Below are 11,426 nucleotides of genomic sequence, written 5' to 3' on the forward strand. Positions count from 1 at the left end.
TTGTGTGGTCGCCTATGGGGGCATGTAACGCCAATGAAAGCTTCTACATGCAAATAATTACTTGCAAAACGTTATTCCTGTGAACAAAAAGCTAGTCATAATCAACATTAGATTATTTAAAGAAGTAACACAAAATAAAGCGGGAGATAGAACCTCAAAATCGAATGCATGAAAGATTTGTAGTACATAAGCAACCCATGATATCCTCACCGTGGACAAGGTGGAACTTCGCTGCGATCACCATTCAATTTTTGCGACACATGACGCTACACTAGTGCAAAACAAAACAAAAATCTATTACGCAACCAAGAACATATTATTGGAGATAGATCACCCGATTAGATTTTACCATTCGACGTGCAGTCACGATAGGCAGAAGGAGAGTTGGCGGTGTGTGCCCCCGTCTCCTCCTCTCGAATCCCTCGTGCAACTTTTTGTGGTCTCCTCGAATGGTTCATCAGAGCGTCATAGGTCCAACACCTCCAAGTTATCCACGCATGTAGGAAGGAATGTTAGGCTGCAGAATGCTAGATCCGATCGTAGAAGATGTTGGCATGCAAGTGATGGTGGCTAGGCCGCGAGACTATTGAAACCCTTTCTACGCTCTCGCCCCTTCACTTTTGTAGATGTCTAAATCGGGCTCAACAGTTGAGGCCTATTAGGACTCCATGCTCATTTCCACCTGGATCCAATTCGAGTGGGCTCATGCTCCTTAAGTGTGTGGCCCTATAGGTTCACGTACACATGGACATAATCCGAGTCGATAGTTGGTAGAGGCTCCTAGTAGAACATGCCAACTCCCATGTGTACACAAAGTCGTATTGATGAATCGTAGCAAGTGACATATGCAACATTAGTTTTCCTCACGATCTTTGTTGTCGATGTCAACGAGAGTACTTGTCACCCTTGTTGGTAACTCGATCTTTCTTCTCAAAACCATGATACACATTCCCAAACCGCGATAACACTCAACCCAAGTTGTATGGCGATGCTTTCTAGATATGATCACTCGAGAGGGACCAAAGAACATCTCTTCGAATCCAAGGGGCAAATCCCATCTTGGTCAACCATGTCTCGTGGCATGTCTCATGACTCACCCGAAAGCTATCTTGATAACTATCTAGTTACAGAGTAGCGTTTGATATACCCTAAGTGAGTGGATCCTCATCTTGAGAACATGTGAGAACCTCGCGCATGACCTATACATTTTACATGAGACTAATAGATGACAATATATTGTTGCATCTCAAAGTGGGTTTGTGCAACTCCGTGATCCCTGTCCCGACTACCTACTATCGAGTTAGGATCTCTATGCCCATGGCTTCATTGGTGAAACAAAGGCATCAACTAAATAGTATAATCTCTACTCCTAAAGGGTTAACTAGTAGGATTGCATCCACGGTTATTTTTCGTCCCCCACTGTCTTCTGTTTTTTTTTCATCTCTCCACCCACTTTCATTTTGTTTTTTCCGTCTCTCCTCCCAATACCCCCTACCCTGGTCTATCGATTTATTTTTCTCTCCACTCTTTTATGACAAAGCAACACTTTCCAAACGTATAAAAAAATTACATATCTAATTTTCTTAAGTTATCCAAATCAATTGATCCCTCTCATTAGTGCAATTTATTTTAGACAACAAATAACAGATTTTTAGGAAACAAATATCATATTTTAATGTAACTTTCCTAACTTATCCAAATCAACCGTTACCTCTCATTAGTCTAATTTGTTTTAGGAATCAAATACCATACTTTCAGGAAACAAATAATAGACTTTAAGGAAATTAACATCTAAATCATGACAATCCAATCTCATTATGAAAGAATTATGTACGATAGGACATGACCGTTGTAACCGATGCCTCCTCTCCCAAATGAGATGCAACTCCCGCCGAACCGAGGAGATGCTGGCGACCGTTGTCGCCCCCGTGGATCAGCAGGACATGACCATCACGGATTATCAGAACATCGACGACCCACTGCCATCACACGTGCCTTGGATACGCCACGGATCACTGATACGTCTCCAACGTATCTATAATTTTTAACGATTTCATGCTATTATCTTGTCAAATTTTGAATGTTTTGCATGCATTTTATATATTTTTTTGGGACTAACTTATTAACTCAGTGCCAAGTGTAAGTTCCTGTTTTTTCCATGTTTTTGACCCCTTTCAGAGGAGATTTTGAAACGGAGTCCAAACGGAAGAAAATCCCCAAAAAGATTTTTTCTGGAACGGAAGAAGATTAGGGAGCTTGGGAGCCAAGGCAGGGGAGCCCCAGGGGCCCCACAAGCCCCCACCCCGTGGCCAGGGGGGAGGCCGCGCCATCCAGGCTTGTGGCCCCCCTGAGCGCCCCCTGACCTAGGGGTTGCGCCTATAAATTCCCTAAAAATCCCAAAAAAAATCAGGAGATCATCGAAAGTAATTTTCCGCCGTCGCAAGCTTCTCTCTCCGCAAGATCCCATCTGGGGCACGTCCTGGTGCCCTGCCGGAGGGGGCGATTCGGACACGGAGGGTTTCTTCATCAACACCATGACCTCTCGGATGATGCATGCGTAGCTCACCATAGACCTACGGGTCCATAGCTAGTAACTAGATGGCTTCTTCTCTCTCTTGGATCTTCAATACAAAGTTCTCCATGATCTTCATGGAGATCTATCCGATGTAATCTTCTTTTGCGGTGTGTTTGTCGAGATCCGATGAATTGTGGATTTATGATCAGATTATCTATGAATCTTATTTGAGTTTCTTCTGATATCTCTTATGCATGATTTTGTATCCTTGTAATTCTCTTCGAGTTGTGGGTTTTGTCTGGCCAACTAGATCTATGATTCTTGCAATGGGAGAAGTGCTTGGTTTTGGGTTCATACCATGTGGTGACCTCACCCAGTGACAGAAGGGGTAGCGAGGCACGTATCGTGTTGTTGCCATCAAGAGATGAACTAGGGTTTGGAGATGAGATGGTGCTGATGAACATGTTGATGGTGACGAGTCCCCTCTGACGAGAGGAGTGTTGGTGATGACGATGGCGATGATTTCCCCCTCCGGGAGGGAAGTTTCCCCGGCAGGATCGTCCTGCCGGAGCTCTAGATTGGTTATGCTCAAGTTCCACCTCGTGGCGGCGGCGAATCCACGAAAAAGCTCCGCCCTGATTTTTTTCCGGACAAAACCCTTCATAGAGCAGAAGAGGCGGGCCATTGGGCCACCAGGGTGCCCACAAGCCCTGTTGCTGCGGCCAGGGGGGCAGGTCACGGCCACCAGGCTTGTGGGCCCCTGGCAGCTCCCCTCTGGCACGTCTTTCGCCTAGTATTTTTATATATTCCCAAAAAATTCCACGTTGATTTTTAGGGCATTTGGAGTTGCGCAGAATAGAGGACTCAGACTTGCTCCTTTTCCAGTCCAGAATTCCAGCTGCCGGTATTCTCCCACTTCAAATAAACCTTGCAAAATAAGAGAGAAAAGGCATAAGTATGGTAGCACAAAGTATAATAACAGTCCATAAAGCGATAAATATCAACATGAAAGCATGATGCAAAATGGACGTATCAACTCCCCCAAGGTTAGACCTCGATTGTCCTCAAGCGAAAACCAAGATCCATAAACATGTCCACATGTTTAGGGATGATGGTGTCGATAAAACATAATACAGACATGAGGGCATCATGATCACACATAGAACAACAATATATCGTAAAGATTCTTATGGGAAAGTAACAATTCCTTCACAAAGCAAAGTATGAAACAAAAACCTTACCGAGAAGTAGCCAACAACAGTCCATAGTCATCGAAGCAATTGCAATTTATCATAACATCAGAAAGAGCCAAGTAAGAGCTTGTAAAGCAAATCCACATACTCAATCGTCTCTTTTGTTTTCCACAGTTGTTACAACTCACGTGGTACTCATGGCATCAATGTTTCAGTTGGACACAGATAAAGATAGGGGCTTATAATTTTGCCTCCCAACCATTTACCTCAAGGGTAAAGTCAACAATAATAAAGCATAAGTACTCATCTCCAAGTTGATATATGAATATAGATCTTTCCCTAGCATATGACGTTCACCAAGATGAAGACGGAATAGGGAACTGGTGTTGATCACCATGACTTTCACAAGGACAAAAGTAAAGGTACAAGATAGGCCCTTCGCAGAGGGAAGCAAAGGTTGTCATGCGCTTTTGAGGTTGGGATGCGTGTCCTCTTAGTGTGGAGGAACGTCAATTTATATTGCCTCCTGTGATAAAGAACTTATTATGTAGTCTGTCGCTTTTATGTCTTCCTCATCACAGGTTCGTACAAAGCTTATTTTCCACACACTAATAAATCATACATATTAGAGAGCAATTTTATTGCTTGCACCGATGACAACTTACTTGAAGGATCTTATTCAATCCATAAGTAGGTAGGGTGGACACTCATGGAAAAACTAGGTTGAAGGTTTATGGATGCACAAGTAGTATCTCTTCTTGGTGCGGGAGTTTTAGCTAATATGAGGTGGAAGCAATCGTCACATGCTAAGGGATCTCTAATAATATAACATTGTTTGGAATCAAGCAAACACAATTCATTATGTTGTCTACCTTGTCCAACATCTACTTCTAAGCATGTAATAGTTTGGTGAGTGCTCACAGTTGTAAAAAGTGTCTAAGATGATATATTTATATGTGAGCCTCTCTTTATTTATTACTTATTATTAATTGCAACAATGACTGGGGTCTATGTTGGTCTATTCTCAACAAGTTTCAATCATCATTATTGTTATATGTGAAGCTATCACTTTCCATAAGATCATCTCATGATCTTTCATGCTATCGTTCTTTCCATACTTTTGATCACGACAAAAAACAAAGCCCTTGACTAAGATACTGTTTATTGTATAGCTCGCAAGCTCGAATACATCGGAGGAGAGACAAGGCAAAAGACTCAAACTAAACACTAAAGACTTACTCAACTAAGAGAAGAAAGTAAAAACTGAAAAAGGAAAGAACTAAAACAAAGGTAAAAGCAAAAGATATAAAGGTGATACGATACCACGGCAACTCCCCCAAGCTTGGCAAAAGCTAAGGGGATTTCCCATAACAATGCTCAGTTGTCTTCCTTTGGTGGTGGTGGAGGAGTTGTTGCAGCGGTCTTGAGCTTGCCTAATTTCCACTTGAGCATAAAATTCTGCTCTCTCAGATCATCATTTTCTTCCTCAAGCTTCAACAACTTTGACAAAGTTCCTGCTTACTCTCCTGCAAGAAACGAGAAGGGATAAACAAGTTCTTAGGCTTCTTCCTTGAGTCAGGGAGGCTCGACTTCTTGAACTCTAGATGAGTGCGTCCATGTTGAGGTAGAGGAGCCTCCTCTTCATCGGAACTCGTTTGTTCCTTCCCCTTGGGATCATAGTCCTCTTCCTCGTCAGTGGTCCAGCCATATGGTTCCAAGTCCCCATAGACCTTGGGGTTAGCAAGGTAATCAGCCACATAGCTCTCCCTCTCTGAATACTGAGAAGACATCTTGACATAAATCTGCTGCAGAAAATAGGCTCGAAACGAAAACAGAGGAAAACTGGGCGATACGAAGATCAAAACCCTCGGGCGTATATATAATGATTTTTTCTGGACCAGAAGGAGTGCTCCGCAAGAAAACGGATTCCGGGAGGCACACGAGGTGCCCACAAGCCCTGTCGCCGCGGCCAGGGGGTAGGCCGTGACGACCAAGCTTGTGGCCGCCTCGTGCGCTCTCCGGACTGCTTTTTTCTTCTTCTAATTTTCCATAAATTCTAAAATTGAGAAAATTTCCTACTGGAAAAGTTTTGGAGTCCAATTACTTACCGAAACACATACCTCTTCGTTTTCAGAGTCTGAAACAGGCTGATAAACATCCCTTATATACTCCTCTGGAGTTATGATATTGATGATATTGGTCTCAACATTTATGGGAGTACCAGAGATATAATGCTTGACTCTTTCCCATTTACCACTCTAGGAAAATTACCTTCCGTGTTAATGATTTTGATGGCACCGGAACGATATACTTCCTCAAGAACGTAGGGACCTTCCCATTTAGAGAGAAGTTTGCCTGCGAAGAATCTTAAGCGAGAATTGTATAGCAGGACATAATCACCTACATTGAACTCACGTTTTTGTATTCTTTTATCGTGCCATCTCTTAACCTTTTCCTTGAACAATTTGGCATTCTCATATGCCTGGGCCCTCCATTCATCTAATGAGCCGATATCAAACAACCGCTTTGTGACAGCCCGATGCCGACGTTCTAGAAGATTCCCCCCTTTATTACGTTTTGTCATGTGTCTATTTTATTTTGTCGCATCATCATCACATCATTCGCATCATCTGCATTGCAGCGGCATCTCCGTTGCCGCCAGTTTTCAAAACTTGCATCCGTTGTTAGTTGCCGTTTCTCGTCGTTGTCCGTTCTCAGCCCGACCGCACTCGCACGCGCCCGCGACATCGTTCGAATCTTGTTTTTAAAAGTGTGTGTAAAACTTTCTCTGATCGGGGTGAAACTTGGCATGCGGTCGCAATTAGATATAGCTAGGCCGCCTGTCGAATTTCGTCGCGATCGGAGTTCGTCTGGTACCCGAACGGTCGACCGTAGAGGCACCGTATTCGGTCTACCGTCGGACGTTTGTCGGTGTTTTAAAATGCGTTGCTGCGCCGCTCCTTTTCCCTCTCGTCTCCGGTAAACCACTCTTCACGGCCACGTAACCATTTCCGCGTTCGAAATTATCCAAATCCGGCCGCACGGTTGGATCGAGAACGAAATTCCGGTTAACCTAGCCCCCCTTTTTTTCTCTATAAATAGACCCCGGGTATTTTTTTAACAGCCCCCCTCTCCTCCTACCTTGGGAACCGCGCCCACCTACCCTAACCCTAATCCTCCTGCAGCCTCTCGCCCCCAGCCCCGCGGGCCTGCCGAGCCCATCGCAGGCCCGCCCGAGGCCCGAGCCGCCGCCGCCCGTACAGCCTCCCGAGCTCCTGCCTGGAGTTTCTCTCCAGCTCCTCGCCGTCGGAGAGCGCGCCGCTAGTTCCCCGCCGGTCCGCAACCACTCCTCCTCACCGGCTGACGTGCCGCCGGCAGCCTGCTCGTCGGAGAGCATGCAAGACTTATCGGCCTTGCCAAGCTCTCCCTGCTAGCGCTAGCCTTCCCCGCCGCCGGAGCCTTCCCTGCTCGCCCCGTTGCCGTCCGGCCCGGATCCGGCGAGATCCGGCCGGATCCCGCCGCCCCTCACCGATGCTTCGCCCTCCCCACCGTAGCCCTGCGAGCTGCCGCCGCTGCCCCCTCCCGTGTTGCGCTCGGCACCGAGCCGAGCTCGGGGACGAGGCTGCTCCAGGCAGGCCACCAACCCCCGCGTGGGCCGATTCCCTCCTCTTGCGGCCCAGCCGGCTCAGGCTCCCGCGACCACTCCTCCGGGCCGGCCTCCTCGTTGGCCCAGGCCAGGGCGCCCCAGCAACCCACTGGCCTCCTCCAACCGGTCCGAGGTGAGCAGCTCCTTTCCCTCGCCCCCAGCACCTTTTATTTATCTTGCGCCCCCTGTCGGACCAGTTAGTATTTTAAGTTTTTTTCGGTTTAGATAAATTCCAGAAATTAGACGTTTAATAAAAGCCTCGTAACTTTTAAACCGTTTGTCGGATCGTAATGAATTAGATATGTATTTGGTGTAGTTTTGCGTGTAAAATCCGATTATAAAACTTGCATATTTGTTTGGCATGGTTTGCCGTGCCATATGCCTAGGTTTATGTGCTGTCAAGATAGGATAGACGCTCGTATTTCTTTTTCGCGCAAGACCGGATTGCTCGTATGACGTAGTAGAAATGTTCATGTTTTAGGAACCCTCTTGCGATGTATTTTAGAGCGGTCATTTGTATTTTTGCGTGTAGGGATTGCCGCTAGTTTATTTTTCGTGTATAGGTTATTCTCTCGCATTTACGTGTGGCAATATTTTTGTGTTGCAACCCCACATATTTTATAAGTGTTTGGGGTGGGATTTTTCTGTGGAATTAGTTTTAGCTTTTGAGCAAGTTAGTTCGCGCGATATTTTGCCATGTTACCCTCTTATCTATTTCATAGGATTTATTTCGTGCTTTGTTTGATTAAGTTGTCAACTAGGGAGTTGTTCTTGGGTGTTTAGACTAGCCCCTGGTAATTTTGGTTGCAATCGAAATGCATGTTTAGGTGTGGTTTGCTTCCTCTCAAGTTGCTAGAAATAGTGATGTTTTATAGATGCTGAAATATTTCTAAGTCTGGAATCTGTTATATTTTGTTGCTGTCTTGTCTTTCTTCTATCTTGTCTTCTGTAGCTCTTTTGAGGTTGGTGCAATGGAGTTAGTAGTAAACTTTCTGTTCCTCTAGCATGCTGTGAATTTTAATGCCATTTGGAGACCTGTAGATTATGGTTTTTCTGCTGTCAATATGGCTTCAGATCGAAAACTGCACTTTCATGAAGTGTAATTTTCACTAAGTCTGAAACGACGTGTGAGAAGTCATTTTGTGACTTCTTTTCCTAGTGATCCTTTCTGCCATGCTAGTTGTTGTTAGTTATTTGTTGTAGTGCTTCTTTCCCTCTATCGTGTCATGCCTTGCTTCAGCATATTGGGATTTTGTAGCTCGTAGTTGTGGGGCGTAGAAAATGCTAAGTGGCTGATTTTGGCAGATTGTAGTGATTTCTTGTTTTGCTCGTAGCTTTTGATACGAAGCTCCGTTTTGATTGTGTCCTATATGAAGCTTGCTTAGAATCTCGTGTAGTTTCATTTTCTTTTGCTGGTTGTATGTTTTGGAGTGCTCGTGACCGTCGTTGCACACATATTGCATTCATGCCATCATATCTTGCTGTGTCCGTATCTTTTGAATCGTAGCTCCGTTGGAGATGATCTCTATGTGTAAATTGCTTGTCTCGATGCGTAGAATCACGTGAACCTATTTGTTTTGCTGTTTAACAACTAATTAAATGTGTTAGTTCAGATCTGGAGAGAATTGTAAATTAACATGTGAGGTCGTCTCGGAGATGCTATATGTCATTTCCGACCTCATTTAAAATGCCTAGATAGGTAGTTTAATTACGCTTCACCTCTTGCCATGTTTAACCACATTTAATATTGCCGTGTACCTAATCGGGATAGTACTAAATAAATAAACATGGAGTTTCGTCAATATGCAAGTCGTTGCATATTGAACTTCACTTAATGTGTAGTGTTTGTTTGTGTGATTTGCCATACCGTGACTTGCATGTATTCAGCTGCTCATGCATCATTTGTGTTGTGCATCGTGAGGTGAATTTCCGTGTGTTGATTTGTGTTTCCGGTTTGCTTCGTCTCGTTAGAGTTCCGCAGCGTGCCGGATTGTGAGGACCCGTTCGACCACGTCGGTTCGTCTGCTTCACGGAGGCATTCTTCTTCCAAGCGGGATCTCAGGCAAGATGACCATTTCCCCAGATACTGTTACTATCATTGCCATGCTAGTTTTATCGCTTCTATCGATTATGTCTCGTTGCCTACCACCTGTTAAATTTCAGCCTCTCAACAATGCCATGAAACCTTCAACCTGTTCAACCTACCAAACCACTGATTGGCTATGTTACCGCTTGCTTAACCCTGTGTCAGCATTGCTAGTTGCAGGCGCATTGCTTCCATGTGAAAGCATGGGTTCCTTGTTATACCATCATATTAATGCTATTTAATTTAATGCACCTATATACTTGGTAAAAGGTGGAAGGCTCGGCCTTTCTAGCCTGGTGTTTTGTTCCACCTTTGCCCCCTTAGTTTCGGCTACCGGTGTTATGTTCCATATTTGAGCGCTCCTAACACGATCGGGGTTGTTATGGGGACCCCCTTGATAATTCGTTTTAGATTAAAGCTGGTCTGGCAAGGCCCAACATTGGTACTATTTGCCCAACATAATAATTCTGATAATACTGAAATGCATAGGGAGTTAGCACTAACCGGGGAGTAATTCTACATAAGACAGGGAGGACCAGTGCTGATGGTGCTGGTCCAAAACAGAGCACTGTGCGGTGCCAACCCAGGGCAACTTGGGTGATTTCTATGAGGCCACCGTACGCGTCGCTCATCCGTCGTGTCCTGAGAATGAGATACGCGGCTCCTATCGGGATCGTCGACACGCGGGGCGGCCTTGCTGGATTAGTTTTACCTTTGAAGAGATATCTTGTACATCGGGATTCCGGTGATGCTTTGGGTAATCTCAGAGTTGAGGTTTGCCACTAAGGAATCCGATGAGATCGCGAGCTTTGTGATCGAGGATTTCTATGCGGCTTGTGGTAACTTGTGATGAAATGGTTGGAGCACCCCTACAGGGTTAAATCTTTCGGAAAGCCGTGCCCGCGGTTATGTGGCAACGTGGAAACTTTGTTTAACACTGGTTCTAGATAACTTGAAGTTAACTTAATTAAAATATGCCAAGTGTGTGCGTAACCGTGACTGTCTCTTTCGTGAGTTCCTTCTCCGATCGAGGACACGGTGGGGTTATGTCTGGCATAGGTAGGTGCTCAGGATCATTCATGTGATCATCAGTAGTCACGTCCGCTATGCGTAGATCATCCCCCTCTTATTTCTTGTAATCGTAAGTTTAGCCACCAAATATATGCTTAGCCGCTGCTGCAACCTCACCACTTAACCATGCCTCACCCATTAAGCTTTGCTAGTCTTGATACCTTCGGAAATGAGATTGCTGAGTCCCCTGTGGCTCACAGATTACTACAACACCAGTTGCAGGTACAGGTAAAGGTTACTTGACATGAGCGCATTGATTGTTCATTTGGAGTTGCTTCTTCTTCTTCTTCATCGACCTACGATGGGTTCCAGGCTGGGAGCCTGGGATAGCAAGGATGGACGTCATTCTTCTTTTGTCGTTTGTTTTCGTTCATAGTCGAACCCTGCTCTTACACTTGATGAATATGTATTATACTGTTGTGACTCTGATGTAGCTTGTGGCAAGTGTAAGCCAATTCTATATATATCTCTTCTTTTCAGTACATGTACTTCTAACGATATCCATTCTTGCGACACGACGAGATGCGCTTCTATCCCTAACGAGGCGTTCATGCCAAATTGAGGATAGGGTCGCATCTTGGGCGTGACAAGTTGGTATTAGAGCAGTACATACCTAGGAGCCCCCTTGATTGATCGAACTTGGCCGAGTCGAGTCTAGTGAAAAACTGCTTTGAGTCTAGTTATATATCGGAGAGTAGGATTCTTTTTTCTCCTCTTCCATGCTCTGGTGGGGAATCTTGACGTAACAATTTACTCTACTCCTCTTCTCACTCAAATTTTTTTAGGATCACGCGGATATTTTTGGGATCTATATGATGCCGATGTGACGGAGTTCTGTCTTGGTGGCTCCTGTCTGACTTGATTTTCTTCTGGGAGTTGAGCTCCAAGGGATTCTTGAGCACATCGTTATCATTC

Source organism: Hordeum vulgare, chromosome 3H (genome assembly GCF_904849725.1).
Source record: "Hordeum vulgare subsp. vulgare chromosome 3H, MorexV3_pseudomolecules_assembly, whole genome shotgun sequence".
NCBI lineage: Eukaryota > Viridiplantae > Streptophyta > Magnoliopsida > Poales > Poaceae > Hordeum > Hordeum vulgare.